Source organism: Onychostoma macrolepis, chromosome 01, assembly GCF_012432095.1.
Source record: "Onychostoma macrolepis isolate SWU-2019 chromosome 01, ASM1243209v1, whole genome shotgun sequence".
NCBI lineage: Eukaryota > Metazoa > Chordata > Actinopteri > Cypriniformes > Cyprinidae > Onychostoma > Onychostoma macrolepis.
Genome location: NC_081155.1, coordinates 199,860 through 218,753, shown reverse-complemented (window position 1 = coordinate 218,753; position 18,894 = coordinate 199,860). Strand labels below are relative to the sequence as shown.

The 18,894-nt window shown below is 40.2% G+C and overlaps 1 protein-coding gene across 7 annotated transcripts in view; it reads right to left on the bottom strand.

The window, feature by feature from the left end:
* LOC131523633 (NACHT, LRR and PYD domains-containing protein 3-like) overlaps nt 1–12,344 on the bottom strand; it is a 76,421-nt gene extending 64,077 nt beyond the window's left edge. For 2 of the 7 annotated variants that reach the window (XM_058750622.1, XM_058750557.1), the window contains exons 1-3: nt 12,245–12,335; nt 11,676–11,745; nt 1,046–1,143 (exon numbers count right to left, since the gene is read on the bottom strand). The gene's annotated coding sequence lies outside the window, so the exon portion shown is untranslated. Of the gene's footprint in view, nt 1–1,045; nt 1,144–11,675; nt 11,746–12,244 lie in introns of all 7 variants that reach the window. The other 5 variants (XM_058750441.1, XM_058750280.1, XM_058750212.1 and 2 more) reach the window with 4 other exon arrangements.
* Nucleotides 12,345–18,894: the final 6,550 nt, after the last annotated feature.

Sequence of the window (18,894 nt, the reverse complement as noted above, 5' to 3'; positions counted from 1 at the left end):
GCTGTGGTGTGCTGTGGTGTGCTGTGCTGTGGTGTGCTGTGCTGTGCTGAGCTGTGCTGTGCTGTGCTGTGCTGTGGTGTGCTGTGCTGTGCTGTGCTGTGGTGTGGTGTGGTGTGGTGTGCTGTGCTGTGCTGTGCTGTGGTGTGCTGTGCTGTGCTGTGCTGTGCTGTGCTGTGGTGTGGTGTGCTGTGGTGTGGTGTGGTGTGGTGTGGTGTGCTGTGGTGTGCTGTGCTGTGTGCTGTGCTGTGCTGTGGTGTGGTGTGGTGTGCTGTGGTGTGGTGTGTGGTGTGCTGTGGTGTGCTGTGCTGTGCTGTGGTGTGGTGTGGTGTGCTGTGCTGTGGTGTGCTGTGGTGTGCTGTGCTGTGGTGTGCTGTGCTGTGGTGTGCTGTGCTGTGGTGTGCTGTGCTGTGCTGTGCTGTGCTGTGGTGTGGTGTGCTGTGGTGTGGTGTGGTGTGCTGTGGTGTGGTGTGGTGTGCTGTGCTGTGCTGTGCTGTGCTGTGGTGTGGTGTGGTGTGCTGTGGTGTGGTGTGGTGTGCTGTGCTGTGGTGTGCTGTGGTGTGCTGTGCTGTGGTGTGCTGTGCTGTGCTGTGCTGTGCTGTGCTGTGCTGTGCTGTGCTGTGCTGTGGTGTGCTGTGCTGTGGTGTGCTGTGCTGTGCTGTGCTGTGCTGTGCTGTGGTGTGCTGTGGTGTGGTGTGGTGTGGCGTTCAGTGTGCGTCAGTGTCGCTCGCTCTCACTCAGACAAATCTGTGAGACAACACTGCTTAAATGTGAAAATATTAATTGTAAAATGAATATATAGGCTACATTTTTTTAAACTAACGTTACCTTGACCGACATGAATGTGAAACGAAAGGAGGTTTTCTCAATTCTAGCAGATCTGCGCAAATGACGTCACACAGAACGGCATTAACGGTAATTAACGGTGCTGAAGAGCGGGCCGTACAAAATAAAGACGGAAAGGCTCGTTTATGTGAACAGTAGGCTTATGGTACATTTAAATGACAGGCCGTCGATTTTATACTTATGTACACAAAAAATACTTTACCTCGTGAAAGCTCTCCCGTCAGGCGATGTCCACTCAGAGTCCGGCTGTGCGCGTCACGTGACGACCGCAGCTTATATAACCTCTGCTTCTTTCGCGGGCTTTGCATGTGAGGTGTCAAATAGTTAAAGTTACATTTATATCTATTGATTGATTTTTTTTTTTTTTTTTTAAATAATCTAAGATGTAGGCTACATTTAAATCATTACCTCATGTTATATTTTTCCTGGCAAAAAAATAAAAAATAAAATAAAATAAAATAAATTACACACACACACACACACACACATGTTCGTTTTTGTGAAAAGTGGGGACATCCCATAGGCCTAATGGTTTTTATAGTGTACTTACTGTATGTGCTATTGCCCTACACCAACCCTACACCTAAACCTACCCCTTACAGGAGACTGTGCATGTCAACTTTCCCCAAAAAAACCTCATTCTGAGTGATTTATAAGCATTTTGAAAAGTGGGGACATGGGTCAATGTCCTGAGATGTCACCTTCACCTTGTAATACCTATGTCATACCTTTGTCATTATACACATCTATGTCCTGACTTTTCACAAAAACGCGCACACACACACACACACACACATACACACACATATATATATATATATATATATTGTTACAGTTATTAATAATAAACTTTCACTCACTGATTTCAGAAGATGGCAGCAGAGAATCACTAGCCTACCCACTAACCTAAGTTTTTCTGTGGTACTTTTATTTGGACATAATAAAATCACTATTATAACATCTGAAATCATATTTTGTAAAAGTTTACCACTTCTTACTGAGGTATCAGTTTTTGCAATCACACACAGTCAGAAAGTGTCAATTTAGATTAAGGGAACATTTTTAAATTATAACCAAAGTCCATTTGAGGTCAGCCTAAAAATTAATAGAAATATTAATTAAAATAATAATAAAATTGAATAAATAACTTTGACAGGCAAAAGGTTTACAACTCTAAAGTATTTTGTTTAAAAATATATATTTTTGTAATTTTATTACGGTCACCTTTCAATTTCAGGCGTGTCCTTGGAACAGTCAACTGAAGACTACTGGTTGATCGAAGTTCCTAGAAGCACTACAGTAAAACAGGAGATCGGAGATATATGACGGAGCCAGTCCATGCAAACCTTTGTATACAAACAGCAATGTTTTAAAATGGATACGATATTTAACTGAGAGCCAGTGAAGAGAGATCAGCACTGGTGAAATATGTTCCTCTTTCTTGTTCCAGTTAACAGTCTAGCGGCAGCATTTTGAACAAGTTGAAGACGTGAAAGTAGGGACTGTGAAATACCCAGTACAATCCATTACAATAGTCTAATCTGGATGAGATAAAAGCATGTATTACAGACTCCATGTCTCTTAATGTTAAGAATGACTTCATTTTTGCAATATTCTTTAGCTGATAAAACAACTTCTAACCACAGCATTGATCTGTTTATCAAAAGTCAAAGCAGAGTCAAAAGTAACGCCTAAGTTTCTGACATGTGAATGAAGATTACCAGATAGAGGCCCCATTATACTGGCCACAACCTCTGTAGAAGCAGGGGAGCCAAAGAGTAGGACCTCAGTCTTAGACTCATTTAACTGGAGGAAGTTGGCAGACATCCACTGTTTAACATCTCTCAGACAATCAAATAAACACTGTAGACTGGAGACATCCTTTGGGTGCAAGGGAACATAACACTGAGTATCATCTGCGTAACAATGGTATGAGACATTGCGCTTCCTAAATATAACATACAAAGGGAGCATGTACAGAGAAAATAGAACAGGACCCAAAATTGAGCCCTGTGGAACCCCATACAAAACCGGTGCACAAGATGAAGAATATCTGCCAGTCTCTACCGAGAAGGTTCGATCCTTTAAATAGGATACAAACCAACTTAAAACACAACCTTGGATCCCGATTTGCTGTAAGCGATTTAAAAGAATGCCATGATCGAGAGTGTCGAATGCCGCGCTAAGATCCAGCAAAATTAAAACCGCACAATTGCCAGAATCGACGATCAACAACAAGTCATTTAAAACTTTTAGCAATGCAGATTCTGTACTGTGTTGAGGTCTAAAACCAGACTGATATTTATCAAAATTACCATTTTCCTGTAGGAAAGAGGAAAGTTGATTAAAACAACCTTCTCCAAAACTTTTGATAGAAACGGCAATTTAGAGATGGGACGGTAATTCTTAAAACTGTTGGATCAAGATTTGTTTTTTTGAGTAGCGGCTGCACAATGGCATGCTTAAAATAAGATGGGACTTTTCCACTGATTAAACTGTTATTAATTATTGACAGTAAACTAGGAGTAATAGCGTCAAGTGTCTCTAATAAGAGACAAGGGGGGACAACATCCAAGGAACAAAAGGTGGGCTTCATTTTATGAATAATTTGCACCAAGTAACTATGAGACACTGGAGTAAATTCAGATAAATATGTAGAAATTGATGTGGACTGAGGAAGGTCCAGAGAGGAGGGAACAATACATGATCTTATATCATCGATCTTTTCAGTAAAAAACTTAAGAAAGTTTTCACAGGCCATAGGAGACGGATCTGGATATAAATTAGACATCGGATTTAACACACTATTAATGGTATTAAATAATATTTTTGGACTATGAGCATTTTTAGCAATGAGATCAGAAAAATAATTTGCCTTTGCAATCTTAACAGTTTTTTGATAGTGAATCATACACTCTTTGACACAATCATATGATATTTGTAATTTATCCCTCTTCCACTTCCTTTCCGCTTTTCTCCATTTCTGTCTAATCGCCCTAGTTTCATCATTAAACCAGGGATGAACACGACTTTTAGTTTTTCAATTTAAAAGGGCAACAACATCAAGTATATTTGAACATAGTCCATTAAACTTATTAACCAGCTCGTCAGGATTACCTCCAAGACAGTTAGACTCTAATTCGTAAGATATAGGGAAGTAATATAAGCATCAGAAAATTGTTTAGATGTGGATGAGTTAAAAAGCGAGTACACCGGTATGCGAGGCACGGTATAGTACAGGACTAGGGACAGCTGTGTTAAAAGTAATAGACTTATGATCAGACAAAAAGGATTCCTCAATACCTACATCACTAACTAAAAGGCCATAAGATAAAATTAAATCAAGTGTGTGCCCTTGGTTATGAGTAGGACCAACAACAGATTGTATGAGATTGAAGGTGTCAATAATTTGTAGAAACTCTTTAACCATAGGCTTAGAGGGACAGCAAACATGTATGTTAAAATCGCCCAATACCAAGAGCCTATCTGCATTGGGCACCACAGAGGATAAGAAATCTGAGAACTCACTTATAAAATCCTTATTGTACTTGGGGGGTCTATAAACAAGTATACATAATAGTGGATTACAGCCATCCATCTTAAATAACTGAACTTCAAAGCTAGAAAACGATTCTGAGGGGAGTAGACTGGGATCATTCTGGACTTTAGGACTTAGGACTGAGACTTCTGGCCCACAGTCGGGCTGAATGTGGCTAAATGTGGCGTTTCTCAACCAGAATCGGGCCAGATCCACAGATCCAAAACCAAGCCAAATCTGGCAACCATTACTGTGCCAGGCCGGACCTGGCTCAATTCTGGCAAGCCGCTGCCAGCACACAGCCGAGTGAGCCGACACTCAGCCGCATTCGGCCTGATTCCACTGGCTACCTGGGATGCTGGTGAACAGCATGGGATGCTGGTGAGATGCTGGTGACCAGCATCACCAGCAAGACCAGGCTGGTAGACCAGCATCACCAGCAAGACCAGTAGACCAGCATCACCAGCAAGACCATGCTGGTTGACCAGCATCACCAGCAAGACCATGCTGGTAGACCAGCATCACCAGCAAGACCAGGCTGGTAGACCAGCATGGTCTTGCTGGTCCACCAGCTAAACCAGCATATACCAGCATAGACCAGCACCAAACCAGCATATACCAGCATAGACCAGCATAAACCAGCATGGGAATTATGCTGGTCTATGCTGGTTTTTCCAGCAGGGCTGTCTCTCTAACTCAGTGCATTCCAATGGCCCGCTATTAACTTCCTGTAACTATTGAGGTCTACGTGAATCACGTGACGATCGAGCGTTTTGAACTTCCGTTGTCGCAACTCTCTCTCTCTATGGCTCTGGGTGCGACATGTGAATGGCCTCATGACGCACAGGTAACTCACGATTATGCTAGCTGGAAGTAGAGGTCTGCAAGCCCGTCGGGTCCCGACGGAGCCCGACACGCTGAGTCCATTCGGGCCGGGCTCGGGCCATTTTTTTTTTTTATAGATCGGGCTCGGGTCGGACTAGGGCTCATTTAGCTTCTGTCCTTTTATTGTGCCCATATACGGGCAGAGCACACATGGCTACTGTATTAAATACTGATTATATTATAAATGTTATACATCGCCTAAGCAATACGCAACGCATATATGCACGCATTAGCATACAGGTGACCATGCAGAGCATCAGGGAGAAGTTGGAGCGTGGAGTTACAAAAAGTTCCCAATGCTCCGGGAAAAGCTGCATTTTTGATCAGCTATGCATTTGATGATGATCCTGTGTAGGGAGTGAAATTATTTCCTTTATGAAATTAACTCACGAACTCACAGATACCATGCAATAAAGCCATGAAACTAACCTGGAGAAGAGATCTCCAAAGACAACAAAAGATCTCCAAAGAGAACAGACAACACCACCCTAACCAAACTTATCTTCTTTGATCATTTACGACCCCTTCCTCACCCTGCCATCTCTGCATCTCCCTCTTTCTCCCCAAAAAGGTTCACTCCAAGTTCATTAAGAATATGCAAATACCACATATCATGTATCTTGTGAACCTGTTATTTTTCCCTTTCATGTTTGGTATCATTTTAAAGGTCTCGGTGCGATGGGTAAACTGGTCTCAATTTCACAGCAGTCACTTATATTATGGGAAATATGAGAACAGCTCCTAGAGAGGTTTCTCATCCCCCACAGATCTAATCTGTTTTGGGGCAGAGAATAAATGTTTATGGGCCTTTTGTTCTGGTAGTATTTAAGGGAAAGTTGCAAATCAGTCGGTGCGATTTGTAGTCAGATCAGCCCGTAGTGTGGAGGGTATTTAATATGTTCCATACTATGTATTTTCTTCTTGAAGCCAGGTAAACATTTTACTCTTAGATTCATTTTTGAACAACTGATATTATGTAGTTTCTTATTTTTGAATTGGCTTATTGTTTTATGTAATTGGCACGACACATTTACCTGACTAATAATAAATTGTTATATTTGATTTATTCTGAACTGTCCTTAAATCATTATGACTATTAGACTGTGAGGAGGCTTTTGTTACCGCAAATCTACGGCCAGGATCAGTCAAACTGAAGGCTCATGAATGAACGGAGCAGTAGGCACGTCATCGGAGACCTCAGATTTCTGTCTATCACTGGTGCTAGCAAGTTGTTCGGGAAAAGACTAAATAAACTACGCTTTTTGTCATAAGCAAGCAGTTGGCGGCAGACAACTAGGTATTAGTCTACCTGCATCCTCTGACTAACATCAGACTGGCGAGTTTGTGATCGTGAGACCGGCGCTTCGGCCGACGCTATAGGCTCAAAAGAGACATTAGGTCCCCAGTGAATGGATAATTGAAAATATGGTATGTCGAGAATAATCAAATATCTAAATTAAATATATAAGCGATATTTGTGATCAATTTTTAATTAGTCTAAATTTAATGATCACTTGGAATTGGAGTCAGATCAGAATTGGAGCTAGGTCAAAATTGAAACTAAATCCTGATAAATTCAGAAGCGCAAGTAAAAGACCGAACATGCATTAAACCTTCGTCCAGGCCGCTGGATTCCGTTGTTTGGGCTAGCGGGTGGATCCTTACAGTTGGTGACTGTCCCTTCCGTGATCTCCCGTTTCATATCGGCGAGGGTCTTTTCAGCGCAATGTCTAAAAAAGCTCCGGAAAGAGGTTTGAGCTTCTCCTTGCTTTTCTCCAGCTGCTGCGGTAAGTCACTTCTTATTTACCTTTTTAGAATAATTGAGGGAAAGTTTAAACGCACCCCATATAGACACATTTGTAGAATGAGTCGGAATACTCATCATTAGACCGGAGACCGTAGAAATCCGGTGGGAATAAGAATTAGACAAAACCACATGATTCGACAGGGACATGATAGCAGCAGAGTAGATGAGGAATGAAGTCTCTTGAACCAAAACTAAAATTGGAATAACATCATCCAAATTTTATTCTGGTGCTCAACAGAGGGCTGTAAATTGCAACCTAAATCCTTATATAAATAATTTCCTGTCACTATTGTCTATTGGCCTTACAATAATAACTTTGCCACATTTGAAAAGCAAACATTAGATGAACTAAAAAGATAATTAATTTATCACTGGAATCTTTTGTATGTGAAAGTGAAGTCGGGCAAGACAGAGCAATGAAATTAAAAATTTGAGAACTTTAAAAGAAACTCTAATCTGGCAAACAATATTATATATTATATATTATATATTATATGTCTCAGTCCGAGAGAACTGCAAAACGAAGAGACATTAGAAATTCAAAATCTAATGTAATGCACATAATGACAATTTTGATGAGGCTTGTAGCCAGGCCTGAGGGTTAAACCCATTCAGAAGACATGCACCACTTTTCCTGTGGGAGAATTAGTTAAACAGTCAAATTAATCAAATTAAATATATTGAAAATATCTGAGATCACAATAGTTGGCTCAACAACACTGTTCAAAGCTCAGTCTTAACAAATACAGCCTATAGATTGGTTTTATTTTAGATTTGACAAAAATCACTACACATTTGTTTGATTCTTAGTCTTTGTCTTTAAGCAGACATACAAACATGAAGAGGCCATAAATCTAAAGCAACATGTGTACTCTGCATTTGCATTTGCTCTGGGTTTGCCCAACCCCCAAACTTTCTTATACTCAAAGAGATTCTCAAGAGAATCAACTTAGTGACGTCTTAGCTCATAAACATGAGAAAATTGTGTCCAATCCCATGATTGTAGTCACAAAAATCTTCAGATTGAGCAATGATTTGGCCTGTGCCCTCAGTATGTGCTTGCAGTTCATTGAAGGTTTACAGCAGCACAATCCATAACTGGTTTCCAGTTTGGCCTGCTGCTGTGCACATGATGCACATGCTAGGACTGCTGTAGCCACAGAGACAAATCTTCAAAAAGATCAGTGAGATGATAACCAGTCATTCTAAACAAGTTGCTCAGGAGGCCCTCCAGAGACCAGTAATAAACGTATTTTAATTCATACTATTTTTAATGAAATATAATTCATATAAAACAGCTTCTTTATCTTCTATTTGTGTAAGAATCTTCAAGGAGAAAAAATAACATGTCCAGAATTTGCTAATCTGATTGCAATATCTTGAATAGGCCAAATCCATCCAAGGCCATAAGATGTTTTAAATTTGATTTCATTGATTTGCAACCCAGTAACAAGGGAAGGTATAAGTTTTGTCTTTTCCCTTGCAACAAAACCACAAACACAGTTGCGCAAGAGTTAACAAACTTAACCATTCTTCTCTGGGAAGGACAACGCATATGAAATCTGATCAGAGAACTCATTTTACTGGACATGTGATTAAAGTTGTGTGTAATGTTAAAATCAGGCAGAAATTCACAAGTCTTCACAGACTGCAGAGATGGAAATGGTCAAATTTATGAAGAGAATAGGAAAATATTAATTGCTAAGCTAACATTGCAGCACCAACAGATCTGACTTGTGTAAACAGTAGCATTTAGAAGTTAAATTTCCCAGCAGATCTGGGTGTCATGATGCCTGTAACACAGCAGACTGTGTAAACTCAGCTGTAGCAGCAGCTTAAGGTGCAACATGCTTAGACGGTGCTGAAACACTAGCTTCCATATCTGACCATTAACACTGTTTATTTTGGACTTTTGTTTGCAGAACATGATCATGATAATGATATATGCCTTTGTAAGCTAAAAATTTGCTCCTGATGATATGCAATCTTGGATCACAACCATCTGCATTAACTGCATGGCTGTGGCCATTACAGGAAAATTAAGATCCACCAGTCTTCAAGCAAATTGTGGAAAGGCTCAAGATTAGGCTGTTTTTCTCGCTGTCTGTTTCTCTTTCAGACTGACTGCTGCCATCTCTGAGGGATAAACTCCACAAGGGTGTCTGGTCCCACCTACAACAACTTGCACGCACACAACAAGGAGACGGGGGTGTAGATACTTCAAGGGGTCATCCACATCTCATAGTAATAAACAAATAGTTACATGACCTCCCGGTGTAGTGCCAGAACAAAAATTATACAACAACACAGATTATGGTAGGCCAGACATCACCCATCTCCTACACACAAACATACACACCAGCATACAGAACACACTTTCATTATTGAAACTGCACAATATACTTACCTGGTATTGAACATAAGGACATCCAGGTCTAAATTACTCACATCATTCAAACCTATCAATCATTATTGATTTCATACATATTGGACAAAGGAAATTATTTTTTTATAATTTCATTTCAATGATGGCAAACATTTTCGCAATTTTAAAACCTTGTGCACATTGTATGGTCTTATGAACGTACTGTATGTAAACACTGTAATGTGTATAGGACTTGCATGGCTACAATCACACATAAATTGATTCAAATTCTATTTATAAATTCTAAAATGAGACCTATTCAGCAATACAACTGGTCTCTTAGGACAAAATATTTATCATGTCCAATCATTGGCATTGTTGTGAACTAGGGGGCCCACTAGTTTGCAGCATATGTCTAATGGCAATGTTTATCCGCAGTGATATTACGCAGCGCCTGAAAGTAGTCCCCAGCCAGGTACCTGGTTATAATATAGCTGGGGACTACTTTCAGGCGCGCGTATCACTGCGCCTGCCGCGCCATGGTACGGCAGCAAAGTTCCTTGATTATTACGCCGAATGAGAGTTTAGTTCCTAGCCAAATCGGACTAGAAAATCGCAACTTTTAATTTTCCGCCGGTCTTAGTACACGATATAACTACAGAAGAGTCAAGTTTTAAATAGGAAAACTATCGAAACTCTTTGGTCATTTTTGAACGCGATGCTACCGGTCTAATCGGATTCAATGATCTATGCTAAGCTATGCTAAAAGTGCTATCGCCAGACCCGGAGATCAGCTGAATGGATTCAAAAACGGTAAAACTCAACTTATTAACTCTGGGGGAGTTGGAGAATGAGCCTATTTCCAAAAAAAGTGGAGTGTTCCTTTAAATATCATCTTGTTGTGATGTTGGGTGCCAGAATCGATGTAATACAGCCTCAAATTAGAAATTTGATCGCATACCTGCTGCCTCTGCCAGACAAAAAGCCAACAACAGCTGTGTTTAAACGAGATAAAACGAGCTGACTGGACAGAAACGATCGTCAAAAATGCTCGCGTTTGCAGTGCACACTTCTTATCAGAAAAGGTTCAATAAAGTATTGTCTTTTGTTGTTATGAGCGTCTGAAGATGTCTTGCATCTCACAACTATGTCGTGTATGAAATAATGTCTGTGTGCATATGTGTAAAACAACAAACTGGCGATTTATAATCATTTGTAATTGTATACATTGTGGTGATTAATTGTGGCTGGAGGATGATGGGACGGTGCGGTGCTCGGGGTGGTGACTGAAGGCGGTGACTGAAGATCGGACGTCACATTTTTACAGAAGTCACAACTTTATGCAGGCTGTGTGCACTTACTGTGGATCGACCTGGTTTTGAAACTTATACGGTAGTTACATAGCTCCTAGACCTCAGTTATCATGAACAAAGCCAGGAAATTCAGTTTTGACAATATGGGACTTTTAAAATCCATTGAATTGAGGCAGATTTGTTCAAATTTGTTCAAATTCAGATTTGGACAAAAAAAAAAAAATCCTCTGTAATACCATGCTGTAAGTCACATAGCGACTGTCATAAAAGTCACAGAGTTTCGCAACGATTAAGTAGTGATTTTTAAAATTTCCTTTATTTATTTTTTTTTCGGTCCAAAATGACTGAACAACACCAGAGGATTAATAACTCTTTTGACATCAATTAAGTCCCGCACTTTATTTTCTCACTCCTGCATGTTCCTTTCAAAACCAAAACATCAGATGCGCTTTGCTTTCCACGGACAAACATTTTAGAAATTTTTAGATCTTTAATTACTATTTGGAGCCTACAGAAGAGATCTATTTCATATTTAAATGTTTGCTTCTTTGTATAGGCCTATCCATAGATGGCAGCGATTAAAATACATATCTCAACAGTGAAGTGAGCTTGAAGCATTCCTTGTGTAAACCACAGTAATTATCATTAGCTAAAATAATAAAAATTTAAAACTTCATTATATTAAATAAATTTTAACGTAAATTAAAATATAAAACTAAGACTTATGTTGTTTTAGCCGGTTTCTCATGATGTTTCTCATTTTAATTTAAGTCGAAGTGCTAAAATAACTAAAACTGAAACCAAATGACAAAAACAAAAAAATAACTACAACCTTAAATAAATGTATGCTCATGCTGAATTTACAAAAATCAATATAAATGAACATAAAAATAAACAATTACTCAAGACTGCACAATAACACACCATCAACCTTCACCTCCAAGTGAATCTCACAGCAGACTGGAAGATGTGCATTCAGATATTAAACCCGCTCCTGATGGAAAACCACAGATAAAACGTCAGAAAAGTGCAGTGTGCCACACATTTTTTGCAGTTTGCGGGCGACGAGGCTGTAAAAGTTTACAATACTCTTGAATTTCAAAACACAAAATCGATGTGTTCAAGCAAAAGTTCAAAAACGATCAAGAACGGAGAAAATAACTCTCAAAAACCACCAGAGAATATCTGACTATCACTAAACCTGAACATACGCAAATCACCGAAGAGAGATTTATTTCATATTTAAATGATCACATCTTTGTATAATTTAGACTGTAATGAATCCGTAAATTAATCTGAACTAAAAGCAGAATCCATAGAGCTCAATATCATTATAATCCTGAAGATGAATTTGTTCATTTCTACATGCGTCACAACTCCACAAAATCCCGGATAACTTTTGAAGCTTAACGTTTAAAGATCGAGTTTGACCACAACGCGACTAAACAACACAAACAATAATACAACATAATATCAGAAGTAAATGAACTCACTGTAGTGTGATGTTTCTGACCGTTCTTACTGCTCCAGAATTCGTCTCATTATTTTGGATTTAACGGCGATCTTCAAAATGCGCTTTTCCTTACAATTTACTTTCGGTTTCGTCACAAAGGACGGGAGGAGCCCAGAGTGAAAGTGACGGGCGCGACTCAGCTCGGTGAAGCTTCGAAACTTTTGTGAATCATTAGGCTTGTTTGAGATGAGCAGAGGGTGATTCTCAAACGGAAGGCTGGATCCTACCGAGGCTGCGTCCTTCCTAGCCCTGCTGGAAAAACCAGCATAGACCAGCGTAATTCCTATGCTGGTTTATGCTGGTATATGCTGGTTTGGTGCTGGTTTAGCTGGTGGACCAGCATGGTCTTGCTGGTGATGCTGGTCTACTGGTCTTGCTGGTGATGCTGGTCAACCAGCCTGGCACAGTAATGGTTGCCAGATTTGGCTAGGTTTTGGATCTGTGTCTGTGGATCTGTGGATCTGGCCCGATTCTGGTTGAGAAACGGCACATTTAGCCACATTCAGCCCGACTGTGGGCCAGAAGTCTCAGTCCTAAAATGTCAAAAATTCAAGTTTTACTCCTTATTTGCTCCTATTTTATTTGGTCCCCACAATTAAAAATAAAAAAAATAAAACTGTACACACACAATCAATCAATTAGGCTGAATTATAAAATTACAAAAATATATATTTTTAAACAAAATACTTTAAAGTTGTAAACCTTTTGCCTGTCAAAGTTATTTATTCAATTTTATTATTATTTTAATATTTCTATTAATTTTAGGCTGACCTCAAATGGACTTTGCTTATAATTTAAAAATGTTCCTTAATCTAAATTGACACTTTCTGACTGTGTGTGATTGCAAAACTGATACCTCAGTAAGAAGTGGTAAACTTTACAAAATATGATTTCAGATGTTATAATAGTGATTTTATTATGTCCAAATAAAAGTACCACAGCAAATCTTCTGAAATCAGTGAGTGAAACTTTATTATTAATAACTGTAACAATATATATATATATATATATATATATATATATATATATATATATATATATATATATGTGTGTGTGTGTGTGTATGCGCCTTTGTTCTGCAGTGAACGGCTACTGCATTTTTGTGACAAATCAGGACATAGATGTGTATAATGACGAGGGTATGACAGGTATTACAAGGTGAAGGTGACTTTTCAGGACATTGACCCATGTCCCCACTTTTCAAAACGCTTATAAATCACACAGAGTGGAGTGTATTGAAAATCTGAAATAGCAGAAAGTCTCCTGTAAGGGGTAGGTTTAGGTGTAGGGTTGGTGTAGGACAATAGCACATACAGTTTGTACAGTATAAAAACCATTACGCCTATGGGATGTCCCCACTTTTCACAAAAACAAACGTGTGTGTGTGTGTGTAATTTATTTCATTTTTTTTTTTTTTTTAATAATCTAAGATGTAGGCTACAATCATTACCTCATGTTATATTTTTCCTGGCAAAAAAAAAAAAAAAAAAATCAATAGATATAAATGTAACTTTAACTATTTGACACCTCACGTGCAAAGCCCGCGAAAGAACCGGAGGTTATATAAGCTGCGGTCGTCACGTGACGCGCACAGCCGGACTCTGAGTGGACATCGCCTGACGGGAGAGCTTTCACGAGGTAAAGTATTTTTTGTGTACACAAGTATAAAATCGACGGCCTGTCATTTAAATGTACCATAAGCCTACTGTTCACATAAAGGAGCCTTTCCGTCTTTATTTTGTACGGCCCGCTCTTCAGCACCGTTAATTACCGTTAATGCCGTTCTGTGTGACGTCATTTGCGCAGATCTGCTAGAATTGAGAAAACCTCCTTTCGTTTCACATTCATGTCGGTCAAGGTAACGTTAGTTTAAAAAAATGTAGCCATTTACAATTAATATTTTCACATTTAACTTAAGCAGTGTTGTCCCACAGATTTGTCTGAGTGAGAGCGCGCGACACTGACGCACACTGAGAGAGAGAGAGAGAGAGAGAGAGACGCCGGTTTCACACCGCAAGCGTGAGCTTCGCGGCAGCATCACGTCAGCGTAACTACAGCGTCACTGCAGCTGCAGACTCGCCAGAGTATTCACACTGGAAGCGTTTGTTCAGCGTCACAGCAGCGGCTCCAAAACGACATATTTCTTTACAAAGACAACTATAAATTTGTTTTTAGAAGTTGGTCAGTTATAAACTTGAAAGTTTTGAAGTCTTGGGGATTAGCGTGTAAATGGTCAACAACAAAACATCTCCTATCATGTTGTTTCAGTCATACTCAAATATAGAAAGTGCTGTTTATACTGTTTTTTTAATTATTATTATTTTTAATAATATATACTTTTACCCATATCTCCATTTCTTATAGAAGCTGTCAATAATGAATGAATAATGAATTTATTATGTAGGCCTACTGTATATACTCCATTGTAACTTAAGATCCTGAGCAAGATGAATTGTTCGTTGTGAGTTTGATAAAATGCTTTAAGTTATAATTTGCTTATGGCAATTAAAATGAAAAACAAGTTAAAATGGGTAAATATTCTACACATATTTTAATTGTTCATTTTCTTTCCTGACATACTCCAATTCGTCTTAAAACACACTAGACATGCTTATTCTGTGCATTTTAGCACGTTTTGTGTGAAATATTTATTTTGTCCATCAAAAGTGTGCTGTCACTTTAATTGAGCGTGAGCGGCGCAGCAAAAATAGACTCGGCGCCGAAACCATCGCTGCAGCGCCGCTCACGCGACGCTCCTGCTCGACGCTCACGCGCTGCTCCTGCTCCCGGTGTGAATGCACTCATTTGTTAACATGGGCGCCGAAAAAAATACGCGCTGCTCACGCGCCGCTCACGCTTGCGGTGTGAAACCGGCGTCTCTCTCTCTCTCTCTCAGCGTGTGTGGTCGAGCGAGCGAGAGACAGAAGACTCACACAAGCCAATGTAGCCTATCCTTATGAGATAATAATAGTAAAAATAATAATATTTCTGCATTTTAATAACAAATAATTACTATAAAAGTAAAACATATATGCATGTGTATACACCAGGGAAGAAATAAAAGTCATATTCAAGTAAAGTTATAATTACTTTCAAAAATGAAAATATTTATTCTTTTTTTCTTTCTTTTTTCAGATTGTCATCCGATTGTTGTAAGTTATCAGTCAAGCAGTCATCCTGCATCTTGGATTTGCCATGTTCAGTTTGTACAAACATTATCTGATATTGAGTGAGGCTTTTTGTTTTGCTCCCCTTTGTTTGTGTGTCAGTAGCTGCTGCACCCCAAAGCCTCCACAGCACAGCTCAGCACAGCTCAGCACACCACACCACACCACAGCACAGCACAGCACAGCACAGCACAGCACAGCACAGCACAGCACACCTCACCACAGCACACCACACCACAGCACAGCACAGCACAGCACAGCACAGCACAGCACAGCACACCTCACCACAGCACACCACACCACAGCACAGCACACCACACCACAGCACAGCACAGCACAGCACAGCACAGCACAGCACACCACACCACAGCACAGCACAGCACAGCACAGCACAGCACACCACACCACACCACAGCACAGCACACCACACCACAGCACAGCACAGCACAGCACACCACACCACAGCACAGCACAGCACCACAGCACACCACACCACAGCACAGCACACCACCACAGCACAGCACAGCACAGCACAGCACAGCACAGCACACCACACCACACCACACCACAGCACACCACACCACACCACAGCACAGCACAGCACAGCACACCACAGCACAGCACACCACAGCACAGCACACCACACCACACCACACCACACCACAGCACAGCACAGCACAGCACACCACACCACACCACAGCACAGCACAGCACACCACACCACCACACCACAGCACACCACAGCACAGCACACCACCACACCACACCACAGCACAGCACACCACACCACACCACACCACACCACAGCACAGCACACCACCACACCACACCACAGCACAGCACACCACAGCACAGCACACCACACCACACCACACCACACCACAGCACAGCACAGCACAGCACAGCACAGCACCACACCACAGCACACCACCACACCACACCACAGCACACCACAGCACACCACACCACACCACACCACAGCACACCACACCACACCACACCACACCACACCACACCACAGCACACCACACCACACCACAGCACACCACACCACACACACCACACCACAGCACAGCACACCACAGCACACCACACCACAGCACACCACACCACAGCACACCACAGCACAGCACACCACAGCACACCACAGCACAGCACACCACACCACAGCACACCACACCACAGCACACCACAGCACAGCACAACACACCACACCACACCACAGCACACCACAGCACAGCACACCACACCACAGCACACCACACCACAGCACACCACAGCACAGCACCACACCACACCACACCACAGCACACCACAGCACAGCACACCACACCACAGCACACCACACCACAGCACACCACAGCACAGCACACCACACCACAGCACACCACAGCACAGCACACCACACCACACCACACCACACCACAGCACACCACAGCACAGCACACCACCACAGCACACCACACCACAGCACACCACAGCACAGCACACCACACCACAGCACACCACAGCACACCACAGCACAGCACAACACACCACACCACACCACACCACACCACAGCACAGCACACCACAGCACAGCACACCACACCACAGCACACCACACCACACCACAGCACACCACACCACAGCACAGCACACCACAGCACAGGCTTTGGCTTTGTAAGTATATATTTTTTAAGCTGACTGTCAAACATTTTCTCAATTTTTTTTTATTTAGGTTCATTAAATATATGTCATGCAGCAGTTATTTATTTATTTATTTAACAGGCTTGCATTATCTGATCTGTTTTAAAAGTTATGTATTTTGTAGTTTGTTAGTGAATTTTAATTATTTAATTACACAACATATTATGTGAATAGTGTAATAATGTTCCTGCTACATTTCTTCTAATATTTTTGTGATTACCTTTTCTTCCTACCACTTGGGTAAAGTTGGTGTCATATTCGCACATTCGGACTTCCGCGTTCAATAACTTTGTTAATCTGCATCAAAAAAGGCTAATTTCGGTCAGTTATCATTACCGACTACTATGAGCACAAAGCAGAACACATTTTTCTGTAGAACTCGACGTTTTAAAGACGCTGATAAACACGCTTACCTCTATGGAGTGTCGCTCATCTGAGGGACCGTCTACAAATAACATGTTTCGATCACTACAGCCTGCAACGATTTACTGTCCATGGTACTAAAGTCATCATAGAGGAGGTTTATTTGGACAAACTCTTACATTTTAAACAGCTGAAACACATATTTTAAAAACATTTTAAACAATTATAAACATTAAAGTATTTTGTAATTTTCTAATTATCATGTTCAGTTATTAATTCTAACTGTAGTGATGTGTCAGGAATGTTTATCATCTTGATCTTGTATGTTACAAAGGGATATTTATTAATTTGCTTTGTCAGACACATAACTGTTGTAACAGCACAGTACTCAAGTCAAAATACCCCACAAGGTGGCAGGTGTTGTCCAGCAGAGGAAACTACTGTTGCATTCATACAGCATTTTTTTTCTAGTAAAGTGTTTATTAAAAGTACATATTTATATCAAATCTATAGTTTTGTTCTCTATTGATTATAAAACCTATTCAGCTCAGGATGCACAAATACACTAATGAAAATAAATTTATTGCAAAGTTGTTCAACAGGGAGTTTTGTTTTATATATATTGTATAACAAAACGGAGTGTCTATTCACACTAAGTGCAAATATCCCGTCTTATTGGCAGAAGCTATTTACACTAAATCTGCCCACCAAGGTGTGATTGGGATAGTCAATACTATAAAAGACGTATATAAGAGTGTGTCTCCAGTGGCGTATGTCATAAAATGCATGCTTTTTGACGTGATCGACCCGAGTTCGAGACCGCATTTTGCCAAACTTTTTTTCTCCCTTTTCAAATCTCATATCGCATCGGAAAGGCATTTAGCTTCAATAAAATGAAGGAAATAATCAAAAGTTGAAAATAAAGTATTGGTTAGGGTAGGTGTAGGGAGGGCTTTATTATCCCAATGAGGTTGCATCCATTTAATAATTTAAATTAGAATTATAATTTACACTCAATACGTTATTGCATACTGTTTTATAATGTACTACAATACTGAAGTGCAGATAATTGCCACTATTTGCAATAAGTAGTATAAATAGCAGAAAATCCTGCTACTTTAACATAGTGTAAATAGCATATCATTAACATATACTGCTATTTTCACTTAGTGTAAATAGAATCCATTGCACTTGGCCACAGCCATATATATATATATATATATATATATATATATATGTATGTGTGTGTGTGTGTGTGTGTGTATACAGTGCATTGTGAAAGAATTCAAACCCCTTCATTTTTTCACTTTTGTTTTGTTATAGCCTTATGTTAAACTGCTTTAAATTACTTTTTTCCGCACATTAATCTACACTATATACACCATTACGACAAAGTAAATAACCAGTTTTT